The sequence below is a fragment of the Triturus cristatus genome, chromosome 9 (assembly GCF_964204655.1).
Source record: "Triturus cristatus chromosome 9, aTriCri1.1, whole genome shotgun sequence".
NCBI lineage: Eukaryota > Metazoa > Chordata > Amphibia > Caudata > Salamandridae > Triturus > Triturus cristatus.
The window spans coordinates 574,921,903-574,945,174 of NC_140592.1; positions in this window are offsets into that span (position 1 = coordinate 574,921,903).

Consider the following 23,272-nt stretch of genomic DNA (forward strand, 5'->3'; position numbering starts at 1 on the left):
TGGGGAATGACCTCGAGAGCTCCCCCTGGGCCCAGGTGGAACGCCGAGAGCATCTGGGGATGCTAGGACTGCCCGAGTGGGCCTGCGCCACCACCCGGTCCATGACCGCCCAACCAGCCGCTGCCACGGCCCCCAACAAGCCGACGGGCCCCGAACTAACACCCTCCTCCGGCACGGAGGAACCTGACGAGGAGGCCGGGCCATCCAAACTTTCTCCCGACGAGGCCGCCTCCCTCAGCGAGATCCCCGAGCTGGCCCAGTGGCGCCACGACGGGGGCCCCACCCGCGAACAATTCCAGCAAGAGCAGAAGGCCTGCCCGTCCCTCGAGGGGGCCCGACAGCAAGCGGCCGCCCAGGCCGCGGGGGACCCCGCGGGAACCCACTGGGTCTATTGGGACAATGACTTATTGTATAGCGAGCAGAAAGTCACCGAACTAGGGGCCGGCCGGGTGTTGGTGGTCCCCCTCCGATTTCGAGAGTTCCTCCTGAACCTGGCGCATGACGTGCCCCTCGCCGGACACCTCGGGCGGGACAAAACTTACAGCCGCCTAGTGACCCATTTCTATTGGCCCCGAATGAGAAGAGACGTGGACCATCACTGCCGGTCCTGCCCGACCTGCCAAGCTAGCGAGAAGACTGGGGGTCGAGTGAAAGCCCCCCTACAACCATTTCCAGCCGTCAACACCCCGTTCGAACGAGTGGGGATCGACATCGTGGGGCCCCTCGACCCCCGAACCGCCCTGGGACAACGCTTCATCCTGGTACTGGTCGACCACGCCACCCGATACCCCGTGGCCATCCCACTCCGCACCGTGACAGCTCCAGTGGTGGGCCGGGCCCTGATGGGCATCTTCTCCAGGGTGGGGTTCCCCCGAGAAGTGGTGAGCGACAGGGGTACGAACTTTATTTCAAAGTACATGAGATCCCTCTGGCAACAATGTGGGGTCACCTATAAATTCACCACCCCTTACCACCCCCAGGGGAACGGACTGGTCGAGCGGTTCAACAGAACCCTGAAGGGGATGATCAAGGGCCTGGAAGAACCCCTGAGGAGGAGATGGGATGTCCTGCTGCCCTGCCTCCTGTTCGCCTATCGGGAGGTACCACAGAAATCCCTGGGCTTCAGCCCCTTCGAACTATTGTATGGGCACCCCGTCCGAGGGCCCCTCAGCCTGGTCAAGGAGGGCTGGGAGGCGCAAGTCCAAGATGCCCCTCCCGACGTCTACCGGTACCTCCTGACCCTGCGGAACCAGACTCGGAAGTTCCGGGTCCTGGCAGAAGCCAACCTCGAAGCCAGCCAAGAAGACATGAAATGCTGGTATGACGAAAATGCCTCAACCATCGAGTTCGAGCCGGGCCAGCAAGTCTGGGTCATGTCACCCGTGGACCCCTGCGCCCTGCAGGACAAGTGGACCGGGCCCTTCAAGGTAGTTGAGAGGAAGAGCCCCGTCACGTACCTGGTCGACATGGAGTCCCCGAGGAACCCCCTCCGGGTCCTGCACGCCAACCGACTCAAGCCCCACTTTGCCCGAACTGAACTAAGCCTGCTGCTGGCTACCGACGATGGGGGCGAAAGTGACTCCGAGCCCCTACCAGACCTCCTGGGGTCCTCGGGCCAAGACGGCTCCTTGGAGGGCGTCCGCCTCTCCGCCACCCTGACACCAGAACAGTGCCATGACTGCCAGAAGCTGCTGCAACCCTTCGCTGCCCTCTTCTCTATCACGCCCGGGGTGACCCCCTGGTGCGTCCACGACGTGGATACTGGGGACAGCCCCCCTGTGCGACACCGCGCTTACAGAGTACCTGACCGAGTCCGAGCCTGCATACAGACCGAGGTCGCCAAGATGCTCACCTTCGAAGTCATCGAGCCATCCAACAGCCCGTGGGCCAGCCCGGTAGTCTTGGTGCCGAAGGCCGCCGCCCCCGGCACTGCCCCGGAACTCAGATTTTGTGTCGACTACCGGGGCCTGAACGCAGTCACCAAGACCGATGCCCACCCCTTGCCACGAGCCGACGAGCTGATCGATCGCTTAGGGGCCGCCCGCTACCTAAGCACCTTTGATCTCACCGCTGGGTACTGGCAGATCAAGCTCACTCCCGGCGCCCAGGAACGATCCGCCTTTTCCACCCCCGATGGGCACTACCACTTTCGGGTAATGCCCTTCGGTATGAAGAACGCCCCAGCGACCTTTCAGAGGCTAGTGAACAAGGTCCTGGCCGGACTAGAAGCCTTCAGCGCAGCCTACCTCGACGACATTGAAGTCTTCAGCGACCACTGGGCCGCACACCTAGGACACCTCGGGGAAGTCCTGGCCGCTCTCCAAAGAGCCGGGCTCACCATTAAGGCCAGTAAATGCCAGATCGGTCAAGGATCTGTGACCTATCTGGGCCACCAGGTGGGGAGTGGCCAGGTGGCGCCCCTCCAGTTAAAGGTCGACGCCATCCAGGCGTGGGAGCCCCCCGCAACCCAAACCGCTGTCAGGGCCTTCTTAGGCCTCACAGGCTACTACCGACGATTCATCAAGGATTATGGCAGCATTGTGGGCCCCCTTACGGAGCTCACTTCCAAGAAACAGCCCAAGGTGGTGCACTGGACGCCCCGCTGTCAGACCGCTTTTGAGGCGCTCAAGGCGGCCATGTGCGCTGCCCCAGTGTTACAGGCCCCTGACTACAGCAAGGAATTTGTAGTCCAGACCGATGCCTCGGAGTATGGGGTCGGGGCGGTCCTCTCCCAGATGGACGCCGAGGGCCTCGACCGACCTGTGGCCTTTATCAGCCGCCGACTGCTGCCACGAGAACAGAGGTGGAGCACCATCGAGCGGGAGGCCTTCGCCGTGGTATGGGCTCTCAAGAATCTCCGGCCCTACCTTTTCGGCACCCACTTCAGGGTCCAAACTGACCACCGGCCCTTGCGGTGGCTCATGCAGATGCGGGGCGAGAACCCCAAGTTGTTGCGATGGTCCATCTCGCTGCAAGGGATGAACTTCACCGTGGAACAACGGCCCGGCAACGACCACGCCAATGCTGACGGCCTGTCCAGATTCTTCCGCCTCGGCGAGGAGAACCCCCAAGGAGATGGGTGACTCTCCCTGCCTTCAGCTGGGGGGGGACGCGTGTTGGAGCCGGCCTCGTGGCGTGGTCCTGTTCCCCCTCGCTAAGCCGCACGAGGTCCCATGCACCTCGGGGCTCCTCCATTTTGGATTATACGTCACTCCACGTGACCACCTACGTGACCCCGCTCCACCCGGCCTCTGTCCCAGCGAGGCCCGACATCGAGGCGCCAACCCCTGGCCCGGGGGATACCACGTGAACCCTTCCCACTCCCGGCGGAGGGCAGTATCGATGGGACCCCCAACCGTCCTTCCACACCTAGGTGCGATCGCCCCACAGCTCTCTGGGGCCTGGCGCCTCTCCTGCTGGGCGTCTGGCCGCTCCCTACCCGGCCTCTCCGCCCCCTCCGGGCGCAAGGGTCCGGACATCAAAGGGCTCCAGTCCTATATCTGGGGCGACCCGACAACAGGACAACAGTTGTATCCTGGAGTCAAGAGCCCTGCTGATCGGATCGCCCTGACCCTACGGAAGAAGACTCATCCTGAACCCACACTCTGAGCCCTGCTGACGACGTCGCGGCTCCACCGTGCTTAAAGATCTTCACGAACCTTTGGGGCCCTGCTGACGCTGTCGCGGCCCGACCTTGTTGAACATTACCATCAGAGCCAAGCTGACCTCGTCGCGGCTCGACCGAAGCGGACCTACCAGCGAAGATCATCGAAAAGGCCGTCAACAAACAACTGACCAGCTTCCTCGAGGAGAACAGCATCCTGGACCCATTCCAGTCCGGGTTCTGCAGCAACCACAGCACCAAAACTGCCCTCATCGCCGCCACCGATGACATCAGGACCCTGCTAGACAACGGAGAAACCGCGGCCCTCATCCTCCTGGACCTGTCAGCCGCCTTTGGCATGGTCTGCTACCGCACACTATGAACACGCCTCTACGATGCCGGAATCCAAGAGAAAGCCCTGGACTGGACCACCTCCTTCCCCTCCGGCAGAACACAGAGCGTCCACCTCCCCCCCTTCCGCTCCGAAGCCACCGAGATCATCTGCGCCGTATCCCAAGGCTCATCCCAACGTTGTTCAACGTCTACATGGCACCACTCACCCACATCGCACGACGGCACGACCTCAACATCATCTCCCACGCCGACGACACCCAGCTGATCCCCTCCTTCACCAAGGACCCCCACACCGCCAAAACCAACCTCCACGAAGGAATGAAGGCTGTCGCCGACTGGATGAGGAACAGCCGACTGAAGCTGAAATCGGACAAGATGGAGGTCCTCATCCTCGGATCCACCCCCTCGGCCTGGGACGACTCCTGGTGGCAAACTACACTAGGAACACCCCCAACACCCACCGACCACGCACGCAACCTAGGGGTCATCCTCGACTCTACCCTCTCCATGACAAAGCAGGTCAACGCCGTCTCCTCCTCCTGCTTCAACACCCTCCACATGCTTCAAAGGATCTTCAAATTGATCCTGTTGGAGCCGGCCTCGTGGTGTGGTCCTGTTCCCCCTCGCTAAGCCGCACGAGGTCCCATGCACCTCGGGGCTCCTCCATTTTGGATTATACGTCACTCCACGTGACCACCTACGTGACCCCGCTCCACCCGGCCTCTGTCCCAGCAAGGCCCGACATCGAGGCGCCAACCCCTGGCCCGGGGGATACCACGTGAACCCTTCCCACTCCCGGCGGAGGGCAGTATCGATGGGACCCCCAACCGTCCTTCCACACCTAGGTGCGATCGCCCCACAGCTCTCTGGGGCCTGGCGCCTCTCCTGCTGGGCGTCTGGCCGCTCCCTACCCGGCCTCTCTGCCCCCTCCGGGCGCAAGGGTCCGGACATCAAAGGGCTCCAGTCCTATATCTGGGGCGACCCGACAACAGGACAACAGTTGTATCCTGGAGTCAAGAGCCCTGCTGATCGGATCGCGGCTGACCCTACGGAAGAAGACTCATCCTGAACCCACACTCTGAGCCCTGCTGACGACGTCGCGGCTCCACCGTGCTTAAAGACCTTCACGAACCTTTGGGGCCCTGCTGACGCTGTCGCGGCCCGACCTTGTTGAACATTACCATCAGAGCCCAGCTGACCTCGTCGCGGCTCGACCGAAGCGGACCTACCACCGGAGCCCTGCTGACTGTGTCGCGGCTCGACCCAAGCGGAACTACCACCCGAGCCCTGCAGACGCCGTCGCGGCTCCCCACGTCCGAGCCGCTCTAAGACCAGCACTCAAGGTCTGGCGCAGAGCCCTCCCGTACCTGGTTGGTACTAAGACTGTCCCGCTACCCTATCCCTCTAACAGACATTGAGACTCTTACAGGATCCCTCGATCCCACTGTAAATATTGAACGTACTACTGCTGATAAAGAACCAAGTCAAGCAACTGATATTGAGTCCTGTGTGGTGGTATTACTGGGCCTAGTACGATCATAGGAGAAAGACCTCCCCGAGGGGGCTTCTCAGCGGCGCTCGGCTATAACTTTGCGGTAGGAAGGTGCCCCGGAATAGTCCCCCCGACTACCCGGTGGTCCTCCCTCCAACAGATCCCCACCGAAATAAGAAGGACGGTCACCCAGGCCCTCGTCAGCAGTAGACTGGACTATGGAAACGCACTCTACGCAGGAGCCCCGGCCAAACTCCTGAAACGGCTTCAACGCATCCAGAACGCCTCCGCACGCCTGATCCTCGACATCCCTTGCCGCAGCCACATCACACCCCACCTGAGAGACCTACACTGGCTCCCTGTCAACAAGAGGATAATCTTCAAACCCACGCACACAAGGCACTTCACAACACCAGACCAACGTACCTCAACAGCCGACTCGGCCTCTACACCCCCACCCGCCAGCTCTGCTCCACAGACCACGCCCTCGCCACCATCCCCCGCATCCGAAGAGTGACCGCCGGCAGCAGATCATTCTCCCACCTCGTCGCCAAGACATGGAACACCGTCCCCATCTGCCTGCAGCAGACCTTCCGACCTTCCGACTTTCAGAAGACTTCTCAAGACCTAGCTCTTCGAACAGTAGCAGCTTCCCCCTCCCCCCCGCAGCGCCTTGAGACCCTCGCAGGTATGTAGTGCGTTTTACAAATGCCATGATTGATTGATTGATACACAAGGGGTTTAAGGTATGTGGTAATGTTGCACTGTACAGTGCAACAGTTAGACTGCATACACCACAGTGCCACACATCTTGTGGACAGTCAAGGCTATATCTTCCACATGATTCAGTGTCCATGGTTGTGTATCTGCACAGGCAGAACCAGCGCAGCATAGCTCCAAGACAGTCACATTATTTCCCTGAGAACTGGATTGTTGGCTTCATGGGGGATGTATTTTGTGAATGGGGGGTCACTTTGCTGCAGTCTGGCACCTTATATGCCTGCTGTAGTGGTTTCGGCACCAAAAATATTCATGTTGTGCACATATGATATGATGTGTGATATAATGTTGCGTGGTTGAGTTGATCCTGTGAGGTTCATATATGCTCATATTTCTCAACTTCTCAAGTCTGGAATACATCTTCAGGCCTCCTGACCATGGGATTTACATGTGATACACAGCCTTGAGACAGGGATTGCCTTGCTTCAACAATGTGTTTGAAAGCCTCATTTTACTAGTTATTACATTTGTGAGGGTCTTTGACACAATTGATTGCACACACAGAGCCTCATGTAGCATTAGTAGCCACTGGGCGTCAATGAACGTGAAATGGCTGAGCTAACCCGCATCCAAAGTGAAGTGTTGGAATGTGCCCTTCAGGTGACATAAAGCACATCCACAGTTTGTCCACATTCACAACATCACATTATAAGGACTACTACCAAAACCCCCATGCACCATTATGCACATGTGTCAACTTAATGTCCTCACATGACGTCATACTTTAAGGGCCAAATTCCAGCACTAATTACTTACAATCTGTGCTATTCCCTCCTTCTATGCTTTATGCGGAATGCTGGACGTATAATAATTGGACATGAAAATGAGACGTGATTATGTATCCCCTTTTCACCTCCCCTTGGAAGGCATACTACTTGCAGACTGTCCCAGGGTCCCTGTACATAGGATGTCTGTAAACATGTGTGATCTTCATTGGTGTTGGATGGGAAAGGCCACAGCAAGGCCCATGGTAGACATTCTTAATGTAGAGTGAATGAGAGATACACTTTGTTGTGGCTTGTTGTATTGCATACTTATGAGGCCTTGCAATGTCATGCAGACATATTTATTGTTGCCACATTTACATAATTTGGGTAGCTGCTCCACCAGAGTCTAATGATTAGTGATACTCTGTTATCCCAGTTCATTTGTAGATGTGGGCCACAGTGGCATAGGCAGTGTCGACATGTGTGACTTGTAGAACATGTGTTGCGCATATGCAATGTAGTATGGCACAGGTATATTGTCCCACACCAACTACGTATGCACTGTCTCATTCAACCCAAGACTGGTATGCCAACATATTCCTACATAATTGACTGCCATGTGGTCAGTCAAGTGCTTGAGGTGTACTTACCAACCAGCAGATCATTCCCATAAGTCTAATTCTGGAAGCGCTCAATGATGGCGGAATGGTGGAAGATGGATAAGTCATGAGCACTGCCAGGGTACTTTGCTAGTACATTGATAAAGAGGCCCAGATGGTCCATGATTGCCTGCACATTCATGGTATAGATGTGCTTCTTGTTGCGGTAGATGTGTGATGTAGCAGCTGGAGGCTCAAGCTGCACATGTGTGCTGTCCATTGCACCCAACACATGTGGGAATCCTGCAATGGCATAAAAGCCTTGCTTGTCCTGTTGTTGCTGCGTTGTGTTCGGGAAGCAGCAGTACTGGGGCGTGAGGCCCATGATGGCATCCAGGGCCTGTACATAGGATGTCTGTAAACATGTGTGATCTTCATTGGTGTTGGATGGGAAAGGCCACAGCAAGGCCCATGGTAGACATTCTTAATGTAGAGTGAATGAGAGATACACTTTGTTGTGGCTTGTTGTATTGCATACTTATGAGGCCTTGCAATGTCATGCAGACATATTTATTGTTGCCACATTTACATAATTTGGGTAGCTGCTCCACCAGAGTCTAATGATTAGTGATACTCTGTTATCCCAGTTCATTTGTAGATGTGGGCCACAGTGGCGTAGGCAGTGTCGACATGTGTGACTTGTAGAACATGTGTTGCGCATATGCAATGTAGTATGGCACAGGTATATTGTCCCACACCAACTACGTATGCACTGTCTCATTCAACCCAAGACTGGTATGCCAACATATTCCTACATAATTGACTGCCATGTGGTCAGTCAAGTGCTTGAGGTGTACTTACCAACCAGCAGATCATTCCCATAAGTCTAATTCTGGAAGCGCTCAATGATGGCGGAATGGTGGAAGATGGATAAGTCATGAGCACTGCCAGGGTACTTTGCTAGTACATTGATAAAGAGGCCCAGATGGTCCATGATTTCCTGCACATTCATGGTATAGATGTGCTTCTTGTTGCGGTAGATGTGTGATGTAGCAGCTGGAGGCTCAAGCTGCACATGTGTGCTGTCCATTGCACCCAACACATGTGGGAATCCTGCAATGGCATAAAAGCCTTGCTTGTCCTGTTGTTGCTGCGTTGTGTTCGGGAAGCAGCAGTACTGGGGCGTGAGGCCCATGATGGCATCCAGGGCGGTGAGGAGGAACCTTGAGAAGGATGCCTGGGAAACTCCTGCAATTTTGGCTGTGGTGGGTTGAAAAGTTCCAGATGCCAGCATGTGTAGTACAGCCTGTAGCTTGGCCTGCGGAGGGATGTTGGTGCAGCGCTGTGATTTTGGCTTCAGCCTTGGCGCAATCTGGTGCAGGAGGTGGACAATGGACTCCCTCCTGAGCCTGCAATGGGCAATGACCTCTTTCTCCTTTAGGACAATGAAGGTTATCCTCTGGTGTTATGTCAACTCCCTTTACCTGTGCTGCTTCTGTGGTGGTGGCGGTGGTCTCCTTGGTGCTCCTAGCTGCAATAGTAGTTGATCCATGGTGTAGTTGAGCTTGCCTAATTGCTTTAGAACTGTTCTACTTTCCTCCATGTGTGTTATCATCATTTTTAAGACAGCTTTTCCTTAGCAGTAAAAAAACTGCAGCTAATGGAACCTAGCAGCATTTTTGGAAAAGTAGCAGCATTTCCGAAAATCCTTGTACCTGTGGGGGCATCAGTTTTACGAGTGTTTTTCTGAGTGTGCGCCTACGTGGCATAACATTTTCAGAATATGCCGCTAGCAGAACTGATGTTGAGAAAAATAGACGCTAGCAGTGTCAAAATGATGTTATGGGGCTCTAGCATCACCAAATATGGCGCTAAATAAAAGCCTGCCCCAGCTTAAAAAAAGTCAAGCTGCGGCGGCGTTACATCCTTGAAAATATGCTGCCAAATGCATTCCCCAGGTGGTATTTAGGGAAAGGCAGGGTAGTCTTCACCAGGCAAATTTTGTTTTTGCCTTTTTGCATTTTTTTGATTATAGGGTAGTATTAAGACATCCCCCTCTTTCCTTCCTAAAGGGAACTCTTCCTTTCATTTGCCACAAGAGGTGCTTCTCCTTTCTTACTTTTCATCATCATCTACAGAGGAAGAACAACTGTTGCATACTTGGGATGTTAAAACAGCACTGTTGATTTTTCACACGTAAGATTTAAATGATACATGGGTGTGCGTACTTAAGAGTTTAAGCTGAATTTCGTCAAAGGTCTTTTTAGATTTAGTATATCTCACAAATGGCACAAATGTGGAATGTATAGTTAATGCCTTGATTACTTACTGGTAATCTTCATTACTCTTAGTCCTACGTGTCCTCATCACAGTCGTTGCAAAACATCAACCCTCCCTCCTTCAGTCTTTTGTTGGAGCTTGAAAATGGTAGGAGTACTCTGGGAACACCAGCACTTTATGCCACTCGTTAGTGTGGGTGAAGCTTTCATTTTCAGAATCTCATGGGTTGTTCTTATCTCAGAGGTGTATTCCATCTCAAAAGTAATGACTGTGGCGAGGATGAGTAGTACTGATGATAGCAGTTAGTCATCGGGGCATTAACAGAGAGAGTACATAGGGAGTGATGTTAGTGTGGGAAGAACTGTTTTCTGTTTTGTAAATTTATTTCAGTTAATTAAAAGCATTTGTTTTTTCAGTAAAATATGTAAAACTATAGAAACTAAAAAATACATATTTTCTCAGCGGTAAAGTGCACTGTGTAAAGCTCAAAGTTACATGATATTATTAACACAGAAATAAGGGATAGGATAGCCTTGGATTTCCATTTGAGTCAATATCCAGTAGGGAAGCTACAATTTTACTAGAGTTTACCCCAGGAGGTTAATGCTAGCAACCAGACACTGACTGCTGCTTAATTATAAGGCAACTCCTCTTCTTTGACACTATATAGTGAGATGTGTTATTGATCTCTATGGCCAGTTCTTGTTGCAGAGATTGGTATCAAAAAGAACAGGAGAGCTATGCAAGGCCCACTGCTGTTACTTAATATTAGTTTCCCCTGTGTGGGCCAATGAATCAATTTTTGCATTATTTTTTCAACAGCCCATCGTCCTTGTCCATACATTTTATGAACTTGGACACTACATGTGCAAATTCACCCCATATACAAAATAGTATGGCATGGTGACATGTGCGGATACCATATTGATTAAAAGCACTACGGAGCCAGAATCTATGTTCATTCATAATAAGCGTTATACAAGTGTAAAGGACATGGGCCAGCATTTCTTTGTGATGTGCTCAAAGTCTACAAGCAGCAGTAGGTGAATGATGTGTCCGCTTTGGAAATAAATTATACAAGGGTAACTGTCCAAAGCTTGTGGGAAGAACAAAACCCTCCACGTCCTGTCAAATGACAAAGACCAAGGTTGTAGGTCTAGGAGAATCATGCAAATCACTACAATCAAAATTAATATGTAAGTATTGAGACCTTGCAAATAAGCTAAAGGCTGTTGTGGGCGAGTAGAGATCATGCTAACAGAAAGCAACCTGTCAGGTGTGAGGGCAGCAAGGCTCAAAAGGCTGCATTGTCCACTACTTCCCTGGGAGTGACAAAACAAACAGCCGTGCCACATCCATAAGACACAGTGTATAAGAGCAGCATTACAGCTTTCCCAATCGTCTTATCTGCGGCCACAAATGACCACAGAATACAATATTCCCTCCATGGAGCATTAAGTTTGTCAGAAAAGAAACAGAAAGATCCCTTAACCAACAGAGACAAGTGAACAGAAGAGGCTACCCTTGATATTTTACTCAGTGGAAAAATGTTCAATGTATTAGAAATGAAGCTTTACTTGAAAAATATGACACTCAGACATTTCCTGTATTTTGAATTCAGGGTGTCGTTGTACCATGGTTGGGTATGGAGCAGGCAGGTTTTTAGTTACTAAGCATGGTTGTTCTTTTGATGATTTATAGATTCTGCAGCTGTAAGAGCTAGAGGATCTGTTTGAGGACAGGCTGAAAATGTTTGAGGGTGATATCCTTGTGGGCAAATGAAAGGAATGTTGACATCTTGGTAACAGTGTACTAAGTGTTTCTGAAGGCAAGCTCTTCCAATAAGGACTCCATTAGTCCCACAGTTTGATGACTTAATATTAAATGCTGTTTGATCATACATGCATTTTCCAGCTAAGGCATATCAACAAAATCTTTCTTTCATATGTTCCTTCATAAAGATTCTAGTAACATTGCTGGAAAATTTGGAATAATCAGTAATAAATTATCCATAAAAATTTGAAAATCCTAAGAAGGATTGCATTTTCTTGACACTAGTAGAAGTGGGCCACTCTGGAATTGCAGAAATCTTGGGAGTGTGAGGCGATGGCTGAATAGAGAAGGAGCTTCTAGTCCTGTGTATGCCCCATGAATAAGATCCCGCATTAGCTGGAACTGAGAAGTGGTGGCCTATAACCCTGGGGGTTGGAACGTCACAACAGTCAGAAATTAAGTCTGCCAACAGTGGTGGAGAGGCCCCATAGCAGAAGAGTCAGCCAAGGAGAAACTGAAACCACAAGGGTTTGCACTTTGTCATGGTACAGATATGAGGCAGAGTAAGAAGGGAACCTGCGTGGTACCAGAAAGTCAGGGTGAGAGCAGCCTTCTGCAGCGGTCAGACTGTGTCCCTGCCCTGTGATCCGTATCTAGCACCACATAAGAGGAGGCATCGCAATATAGAGTAAGCCATGAGGAGGAAGTCTGAGCAGAGGAACTGGACACCCATTACACCATGCCTCCCACTTCTCAGCTACTTGCATCACAGGAGTCTCTTCCACAAACATAGCCTCAAGTGTCTCATATAGCTGATGTGTACAATGTGAAGTTTGCAAGATAGCCCCAAAATACCAAGACAAAGGAGGCATAGGCAATGAGAAGACTGTATTGGGCCCTAGATTGTAGTATAGGCCAGAGGAAATAATAGATTAAGTGGCCATCGGGATTCAAACATAATGAAGAGAAAAGGTGTCAAAAAACAACCAGAAAGTAATCTTGAAAGGTACACGTTTCAGCTCAAAACTTCTATATAAAAAAACAGGAACTGCCTCAGCAGAACATGGCCCCATTGATGGAAGAGCAAGGACGCACACTCAGAAATATATTGGCAGCAGAACAGGAGTCTAAAGAGAAGACTGACCACAAAATAGTCAATAGACCTCAACTTAATGAGAGCAGATGTCCATAAAGGGTGGAAACAGTGGAGAAGATGGCACAAACAAACACAGAAGAGGCGGTAACCCTTAAAGGAACTGTTACCAGATTGTAATCCTTTATAGAACAACTGGTTTTTAACAAGATGGAAGACATGAAGGGGCACTCTAGGTGAAATACTATACACTTGGCTGATGAATGGAAGGGCAGTGTACAGAGCTGTTTGTGGAAGACCTGATCTTGAAAACACTAAACCCAAACAACTATTGAACCTCTCCCTATAGAGAGCCAAAGGGTCTAGAACCAAGCCATCCAAACCTGGAGCCTCTCACTGGCAATAATTTCAAGGATATTTAACTTTAGGGTCAGAGGCACTATCCTACAAACCTCAAGCATGAGAGGCAAGTTGAGGGTGAAGCAAGAAAAGATCTTATTCGTCCCAGACTTCATGCAAATGGTGAAGCAACACTAGAACACCTTTGATACAGTTAAATCCGTGGTAATAAATAAAGGGATCAAATATATGATGCTGTACCACCTAAAGTTGAGAATTGATGCCTGGCATACGGTTGAGGAGAGGAATAGAAGGTAGAGGCACCAAAAGATAGGGGCAGTGAGTCCAAAACGAGAAAGCGAAAGATACTATTGTTCCCAGACTTCATGCAAATGGTGAAGCAACAATAGAGCACTTTTGACACAGGTAAGCATGAGCTAAGACATAGAGAGACCAAATATATGATGCTGCTCCCTCTGAAGATGAGACTGAATGAAAAGAATAGAAGGCAGAGGCACCAAAAACAGGAGCAGGGATAATCCTTAGACGAGGAAAATCCTTAAAAAGGACAGATTTCCATCACTCACCGAAGTGACATGCTTCATCACCAGGATCTCCTCCTGGTTGCTCAATAGTGCAACCAAGGGCTACAACCTTCTCTCTGAAAGAGGGGAGCTCGCGGATGTTTTCAATACAGTGTGGTAAATGTAGAGAGCTCTTACAGATCCAACAGATGTGAATGGATTTTGTTGTGCGTGAGTGATGGACGCAGTGCAGAAGAGTGAAAAGTAATGATAAAATTGGGTAGCAGAAGAAAAAGATTTAATAAGTGTCTTCTGTTATCCAAATTAAAAACAGTGCAAGAGCAGTTTTAATAAAATAACTGCTTGGATGTAACTGGGCCTACATGTTTCAGCCTTTAGGAATATAAGTAATCCTTGGACTTCCTCAGGACCACAATGAAAATTTGCTCCTGCGTAGTGAAAATAATTGTGAATGAAAATATACAAGGTTGAAACGAATACAACTAAGTAACCTGATACTAAGGGATTAAAATCCTCCGTAATTTACAGGATGCTGTTGGCACCTGCAAATAAGAGTGGTATTAAGAAAACAGAACACTAGGTCAAATGCTTGCATTATATTGACAAAGCAGAATGTAATCCAATATACTCTGTGATTCAATTTACAAAAGTTGTGCTTACCCGTAGCTTATGAGGAATGGAACTCACCTCACCTGGTGCCTGCTCAGGAATTGAGGCCCGCTCTACAAACAAGAGGGAAAGGCCTGACAATGATGAACAGAAATAGGACATTTACCCTAATTCGTCCCATCATTACCCTCTACTTTATGGAAACCTGCATTGAGTGACTCTAAAGGGAACTATAAGACAACAGAAATAAAACTCGCATTCAGGTATATCTATTATGATATGTTCACATCAGTGTACATAAGCAACTTTATATACCTAGGTTTGTTAATAGCAAATCGAAAATTCCAAGTATCTCTGTGTCACGATGTTGGTTAGAAGAACGGAGACCATGCCTACAGAAGAGGAAGGAGGAAGTGAAAGTCGACAAATAAAGGATAAGGAAAATGAAGCGGCGAACCGGAGAACAGCCTAACTACACTGAAAAAGATACGCAAACTATTCCTGCAGAACCCGGCAGTCATCTTGGTCATGGCAAGATACTTTAATTTAGAGATAGAGGCAAGCCTAGTTAGGTCTAGTTATATAAACCTAAGACCTTTGCAGAGACATCAAAGCTGGAGAGACTTATGTTGGTGTTTTATAGATGTGCTGAGGGAGGAAAATAAGAGAGTTAGACAACACATTTTGTTTAGTTGCTCACAAAACATCTTCAAGTTTAGAATACTTCTTTGTACTAAGCAAATAGGTTCAGCAACGCATTCTTTTCGCAAGTGGAATGATGAAACACTCACCAATGAGGATAACCATGTTATCCAAGAGTGTGTTGAAGGCAGAGGGAGGGAGCTTAAACTCCTGGGAGTTACGAGACAGAGCACGGTAATGCCCATTAAAAAAGCAACTCAGCAATACTTTGATGAAAATGAGGGACAGTAGAGTCAAATACAACTGTCATGGAAGTGTGGAAAAAGGGTTAGTGAGCAGATTATCTCTCAAGTAGTTGGGAGGGGAGAGAAGATACTAAAAGGAAACACAGCAAATGGAAAATGAGTTGCTGGAGATAAAAAGACAGGAAGGATAGGAACCATCCCTAGGTGAGATCCATGCATTTGGGGTAAAAAGAGAGGAGTACAATTCACACTTAGAGAATGGGGTCAAAAATATATATCTTATGCAACAGAAAAGATTGGATTGTGTGGGGCACAAGGCAGGGAAGCTTAACCAAATAAAAGAGAGATCCAAGTACGTTCAAAAGTTAAGAGATAATGAGGGTAAAAAGAGACACCATAATGTGGAGATGGCAGATACCTTTGCAGATTAACTTCAATCAACGTATCAATGAAGGTTGAACACTTATCTTGCCTCAGTGGGTGATTTTGCCCTAAGTCCCAACAATCCAAGACAGTTGACATAGGCACGAATAGACCTTGGGTGCAGAATAAGTTTACCAATTGTAACAGCGACATATTGATTTATTTAATTACATGTCCCTGTAATTATCGGTATGTGGGAATGACTACCCGCAAAGTCAAATCTAGAATCTTGGAACACAAGAGCACAATCAGGTGTAGAAAAGCCACAAGACTGACGAAACACTTCATCGACGTCAAACACAACGCTGAAGAATTTACATGGACTGTGTTAGAACAACCATTCATTCCTAGCCATATAACTGATGTGTCTAGGTTTTTATTCATGAAGGAACAGAGGTGGGTCTTTAAACTACAGTCTGATAAACTAGGGCTCAATGATGAAATACCGTGGACCTCTCTGTAACTCAGCTGACTTCTGAACTATGACCATGAAGGCTTTTTAGAAACCATCCTATATACACACACAAACAATGAGACATGTTTCCCAATAATATCAACAGGGTCAAGGCTCTTCGCTCTTACTTACTGATGTCACTTTTTACATTAATGACACTTTGTTTCAACTAGCAAGCTGAACACGCTCTACCAATTGGTTCAAACTACATATCCCATGCGGCAAATGCCTTTACACAGTTTCTGCATATACGAGCGTTCCTGGTGCACCGCATGTCTTAAGTGACAGGTCTGCATTAACACTAGAGAATCTGCTTGTCACCCCTTTTTTTAGGGTTTCCATTGTAAGAAGCACGCCTTAAACCTGGCGTTTTTATAGGTTTTTGTATTGACTAGTAATATTTAGAATTGGGCGTTGAACTACATTTCCCATGAAACCTAGACCTCTATGTAGTTCTCATACACTGATGGCTGTTTCTTATATGAGCCCAATCAACAGCAACACCGTAAATTTATTTACCATACAATAGCCTTCACAGTACTTAGTATGCGGAATTAATGTGCTTTTTTGTCCTCATTTTCGGACTTTTTTGAGAGAAACATGCGTTTTGAATATGGGACGACGTTTCCCATGATTCCCCGGTCATTTTGTAGTTGAAGAGATACACACCTCATCGGATCGCGCAAACTCGCGACAAATGCACGTCAGTTGTGTGAATTGCACACACTTAAAGAATGGCATGTCCCTGACGTCGGTACCTCCGTTCCCAGCTCGGAAGTGGCCTGTGGTACCGACGGATAGGTGAGTACTGCCAATATTGTGCGTTAGCCTTTAATCTTCAAATCCTTCGATGTGCGCAAGCCTTTTATTACAAATTCATTGGGGCGCTATGGAGGGTTATATCCAGATTAGAGCCCGTATATACACCCAAATGGGTCGTTTCTAGATAATGTGGTCCTACAGTGAGAGTGCCACTTCTTTTCTCTCACACAAAAAAGCAGCAAGTTATTTGAAATAATTTGTACATGATTTCGCTAATAGGGGGAGCAAATTACCATGAAGTTGAACTTCATGGTAATTTGCAAAAACTTTGAAAAATGCACTAAAGTGCATTTTTCAAAGTTCCATTTTACACACACACATGCCCTTGGGGCATGTGTGTCTGCAAGATGTATTCATATGCAGATTTCAGGGGTGCAACAGGGTGTCTTTTTGACGCCCTGGCACCCTTGAAATAGCATGAGCAATTTGCGATTCTCTAATTGAGATTAGCAAATAGAGAAAGTCTTCCCATTCATTCCTATGGGCCTCTAGGCCCATAGGAATCAATGGGGAGGTATTCCTTAATTGCGACTCGCAATTTGCGAGTAGCAATTAAGGAATGTTTAGAAATCGCTATTTTGTAAGCGATTTCTACATGCATAGCCTTTTGCTATTCCTTATTAGCGAATTCTTATTTTTCGCTATTAAGGAATCGCAAATGGCATTGTTGATGCATGTGCCAGATAGTTCTTTAGGTATTTTGCTTATTATATGGTCTTTTTAGACCTATTAGACCCGTGGATAGTTTGTCTGTTTTTTGTGAGTACCTTTAGGGAAATATATCTATGCATGGTCTTTAAATATTCCCTTAGACCCCCTATTCATTGTTGGTTGATATTGTTCTTGTGCAGCCGAGGCTGCGGGTCTCTAGTGTGACTGTACATAGAAGACATTCCTTTTTTCTAAAGTTCTCCCTTCTCCTGCATTTGTGATTGTTACAGACAGAACTTTTAAGATGGCCGATTCATGCGGTTTAGTTTTGATTATGCAACATACCAGGCTATACTCATGGCACCTAGTATCCTAGACACTACATCTAGTACTGCGACTAATAATGAAGATGATTGGGCTACATTATTAGGGCTTAAGAAATCACATTCCCGGACTATCATCCACGAGGCAATCATGACGGAATACCTCTGAGGTAACTGTGCCCCAACCGGGTTGATCGTCACCAATGCACCCAGGCTTTTCCTTCAGGATAAGGCCTTTCTTAAGGACTGGTCACTCATAGCATGGCGCTGCACAAGTGATTGGTTAATGTTAATAGTAAGTACGGCCAAGCGTGTAGCTGATACCATCCTTATCGAGATTGAACTTTTAGAGTCACAGATAAAAACCACAATCACAGGTACTTTATTTAAAAATAATTTAGAAGAATCAAACAAAACTAACAAAGACTTTAAAGACTCAATTTTTCTCACAAAGATTGAGAAATTCAAAAAAGACTTAGCTTGCTTCTCACATGAATGAGTGCACCTGTATATAAGTGAGAACTACACACCGCCTGAATTCATTAGGAGAGGGCAACGATATGGGTCAACTTACTCGTCCACGAGTTCCGAAGAAGGGTCAGGCAACTCAGACTCCTCAACCAGAAGTGGACAACAATATAGAGGGCGCGGCAGGAACAACAGATCAAATTGGTGAAATGGTCCCCCAGCCCCGCAATTTCAACAATGGTGGCCCCCCACCCCATGGAGGTTCCCCACACCAATATTTCAGCCACAAATGGGTCCATACCAATCTCAACACCAGAATTTTAACAACCAGCCTTTTTGTAGGGATTGGCCGCGGGCGCTGCAGACAATGGGGACCATTTTCAGACCCAGTGTGAACTCGCCCAATTTTTTCGTAAAATACGTCTGCATTATTTTTTCAAAGACAAAGGAATGGTGCCTTTGGAAACGATAGATGTAAATACGGGCTTGAAAAAACATCCCACTTTCAATCCACCGATGCATACTGTACCTTCTCAAGTTTTGAGAAGGCAATTACTGAAGATGTGATCACTATGAGCACAATGGATAAGAGACCCTACAACAACCTTCCAAGAAAAGAACAGGCACTACGCAATTTGACTACAGACGACCAAATAACCATTAAACCGGCGGACAAAGGTGGTGCTATAGTCATTCAGGACACCAACGTGTACCGTGCAGAATTTCTACGAGAACTAGAAGACAGAAGGTTCTATCGCCCTTTGAAAATTGGCCCTACTGAGAGGATTAAAAGGGTTATTTCTGCGATGGTGGAAGAAGTAACCAATGAAGGTTGGATCACTATCCATGAAGCCTCTTTTCTAAAAACAGAACACCCAGTGATGCTATATTGTTATACACTACCGAAAGTGCATAAACAACAGAGACCTCCACCGGGTCGACCGATTATATCGGGACTGGGCTCTGTTCTCGAACCATTATCCACATTTGTGGATTCTTTACTTATACCTATGGTTTTAGAGATGTCCACGTATCTGCAAGATACGAAAGACATCTTACACCTGTTGCCTCAAGTTGAATTCGATATGGACACTGACTTCCTAGTCTCGTTTGACGTAGAGTCTCTTTACACCTATATCCCCCAAGATGAGACCTTAGACGCCATTGCACTATTGTTGTCCAATAGAGACTTAGACTCTATCACTCCTGTACAATTCATCATGGCCTGCGCACAGTTGGCCATGAAAGAAAAAAAATAAGATTTGAAGAGACCATCTATCTCCAAATCTCAGGGACTAGCATGGGCAGCGTTTTTGCGGCGAGCCTGGGGAATTTGTATGTTCATGTTTTTGAACAGGAACATATCCTGTCACAAGTCAATCCCTTCCATTACTCCATTCGTCTATGGAAGCGATACATCAACGATGTGTTGGTTGTCTGGCGAGGGAACCCTGAATCCATCCTTCAGTTTCAAACTTGGCTGAATACAAGGAACAATTTCCTTAGGTTTACGGTAGAGTTTAACAAATGCAAGTTACCGTTTCTAGATCTCTCTATATTTTCTATACAAACAGGCTTAGAGAGGGAACTTTGCAGAAAGCCTATGGCTAGGAACTCTCTCCTTTGCTATGACACTCATCATCCTAAGTCCCTTCGGGATAATCTACCGTATGGTCAATTTCTCCGGTTACGGAGGAATTGCTCTACTGTAGAGCAATATTATGACCATGCTAAAACATTATCTAGACAACTTCAAGCTAGAAAGTATCCGAAGAGATTGGTACGGCGCTCTCTTAAACGAGCAACTAACAATAATCGGGAGGCACTTTTGGATCCTACCACACTTAAACCACCTTTGACTGGACTAACATTTGTCAATACTTTCAGCACACTTTCCAATGGAATTCATTGCAGTGTGCGCAATCTTTGGCGCATACTAAACATTGGCAAAGAAAGCTTCCTCTGCCACTATTCTTATTCAAGAGAAGCACTAATCTGCGTGACACATTGGTTCACACTAGACCCAAAATACAACTGCCTCGTGCAGTGGGTACTTTGTGGGACCTCCCAGCAGTTCACGGACAATTTACATGCACTGTGTTAGAACAACCATTCATCCCAGCCACATAACTGATGTGAAAAGGTTTTTATTCATGAAGGAACAGAGGTGGGTCTTTAAACTTCAGTCTGATAAACTAGGGCTCAATGATGAAATACCGTGGACCTCTCTGTAACTCAGCTGACTTCTGAACTATGACCATGAAGGTTTTTTAGAAACCATCCTATATACACACAAACAATGAGATGTTTCCCAATAATATCAACAGGGTCAGGGCTTTTCACTCTTACTTACTGACGTCATTTTTTACATTAACGACACTTTGTGTCAACTAGCAAGCTGAACACGCTCTAACCATTGGGTCAAATTACATATTCCATGCGGCGAATGCCTTTACACAGTTTCGGTATATACGATTGTTCCTGGTCCACCGCATGTCTTAAGTGACAGGTCTGCATTAACACTAGAGAATCTGCTTGTCACCCCTTTTTTTAGGGTTTCCATTGTAAGAAGCACGCCATTAACCTGGCGTTTCTATAGGTGTTTGTATTGACTAGTAAGATTTAGAATTGGGTGTTGAACTACATTTCCCATGAAACCTAGACCTCAATGTAGTTCTCATACACTGAAGGTTGTTTCTTATAAGAGCTCAATCAACAGCAACACCGTACAATTATTTACCATACAATAGCCTTCACAGTACTTACTATGCGGAATTAATGTGCTTTTTTGTCCGCATTTTCGGACTTTTTCGAGAGAAACTTACATATGTTTTGAATATGGGACTAAGTTTCCCATGATTCCCCTGTCATTTTGTAGTTGAAGAGATACACATGTCATCAGATCGCGCAAACTTGCGACAAATGTACGTCAGCTGTGTGAATTGCACACACTTAAAGAATGGCACGTCCCTGACGTCGCTACCTCCGTTACCAGCTCAGAAGTGGCCTGGGGTACCAGTGGATAGGCGAGTGCTGCCAATATTGCGCGTAAGCCTTTAATCTTCAAATTCTTCAATGTGCGAGCCTTTTATTACAAATTCACTGGGGCGCTATGGAGGGTTATATCCAGATTAGAGCCCGTATATTCACCCAAATGGGTTGTTTCTAGATAATGTGGTCTAACAGTGAGAGTGCCGCTTCTTTTCTCTTGCACGAAAAAGCAGCGAGTTATTTAAAATAATTTGTACATGATGGGTTCTCTGACAAAGCGACCTAGTTCTCTTAAACTTTCCCGTGGGGTTGATACTCCGTTTACGGCGGGATTGGAACACTGTTAAAACCGCAAACACGCCATGGCATCTATTTCATCATGATCACTCCGTCGAGTGTTTTTCAATTGTTGGTAGAGCAATGGAAGAGTAGGTGCAATAAGGGTGTGTTACATATGCTCACTTCGCTGTACTTCCTTTTTCTTAACGAATGATAAATACGATGAGACGTTAACATTGTAGGTATGGTCTCCATTCTTCTAACCAACATTGTGACACAGAGATACTTGGAATTTTCGATTTGCTATTAACAAACCTAGGTATATAAAGTTGCTGATGTGCACTGATGTGAACATATCATAATAGATATACCCGAATTTGAGTTTTATTTCTGTTGTCTTACAGTTCTGTTTAGAGTCACACAATGCAGGTTTCCATAAAGTAGAGGGTAATGATGGGACGAATTAGGGTAAATGTCCTATTTCTGTTCATCATTGTCAGGCCCTTGCCTCTTGTTTTTAGAGCGGGGCCTCAATTCCTGAGCAGGCACCAGGTGAGGTGAGGTCCATTCCTCGTAAGATATGGGTAAGCATAACTTTTGTAAATTGAATCACAGAGTATATTGGATATACGCAAATAAGATGGTTATTATTCCACTACGTTCTGCATTTTCAATATAATACAAGTATTTGACCTAGTGTTCTGTTTTCTTAATACCACTCTTATTTTGCAGGTGCCAACAGCCTCCTGTAAATTACGGAGGATTTGAATCGCTGAGTATCAGGTTACTTGGTTGTATTCATTCCAATCTTGTGTATTTTCATTCACAATTATTTTCACTACGCAGTAGCAAATTTTCATTGTGGTCCTGAGGAAGGCAAGGATTAGTTATATTCCTAGAGGCCCAGTTACATCCAAGCAGTTATTTTGTTAAAACTGCTCTTGCACTGTTTTTAATTTGGATAACAGAAGACACTTATTAAATCTTTTTCTTCTGCTACCCAATTTTATCATCACTTTTCACTCTTCTGCACTGCGTCCATCACTCACGCACAACAAAATCAATTCACATCTGTTGAACCTGTAGGAGCTCTCTACATTTACCACACTGTATTGAAAACATCCGCGAGCTTCCCTCTCTCAGAGAGAAGGTTGTAGCCCTTGGTTGCACTACTGAGCAACCAGGAGGAGATCCCAGATGATGAAGCATGTCACTTCGGTGAGTGATGGGAATCCATCCTTTTTAAGGATTTTCCTCTTCTAAGGATTATCCTCTTTTAAGGTAGTGTCCTCTGAGTATAGGAACATAGTTCTTTAGGTCTTTTGCTTATTATATGGTCTTTTTAGACCAATTAGACCCGTGGATAGTTTGTTTGCTTTTTGGGAGTACCTTTAGGGGAATATATCCACGCATGGTCTTTAAATATTACCTTAGACCCCCTATTCATTGTTGGTTGATATTGATTTTGCGGGTGACCTGCTGATCCCTTGGCTTGCAAAGTTGAACTTTGAGACCCTAGATGCAGAAATTAGATAGATGAAATACAATATACTATACACTAACTAAACAGTGATAAAGTACTTTCCCAATTGGGATTCAGGTAGAATTTCTTAAACGACCGATGAGTAAGTTGATGGAACCACAAATTTGCTTTGTATCAGGTCTCAAGGGAGAGAGATCCTTATTCCCGAACCTCCACGAGGCTATGGTGGTTATGATACTTAAGCCTGTTAAACATCCGGCTGAGTGCACCTTGTATTGCCTTATTTCCCTTCTAAATGTGAAAAAGAAAGCACTAG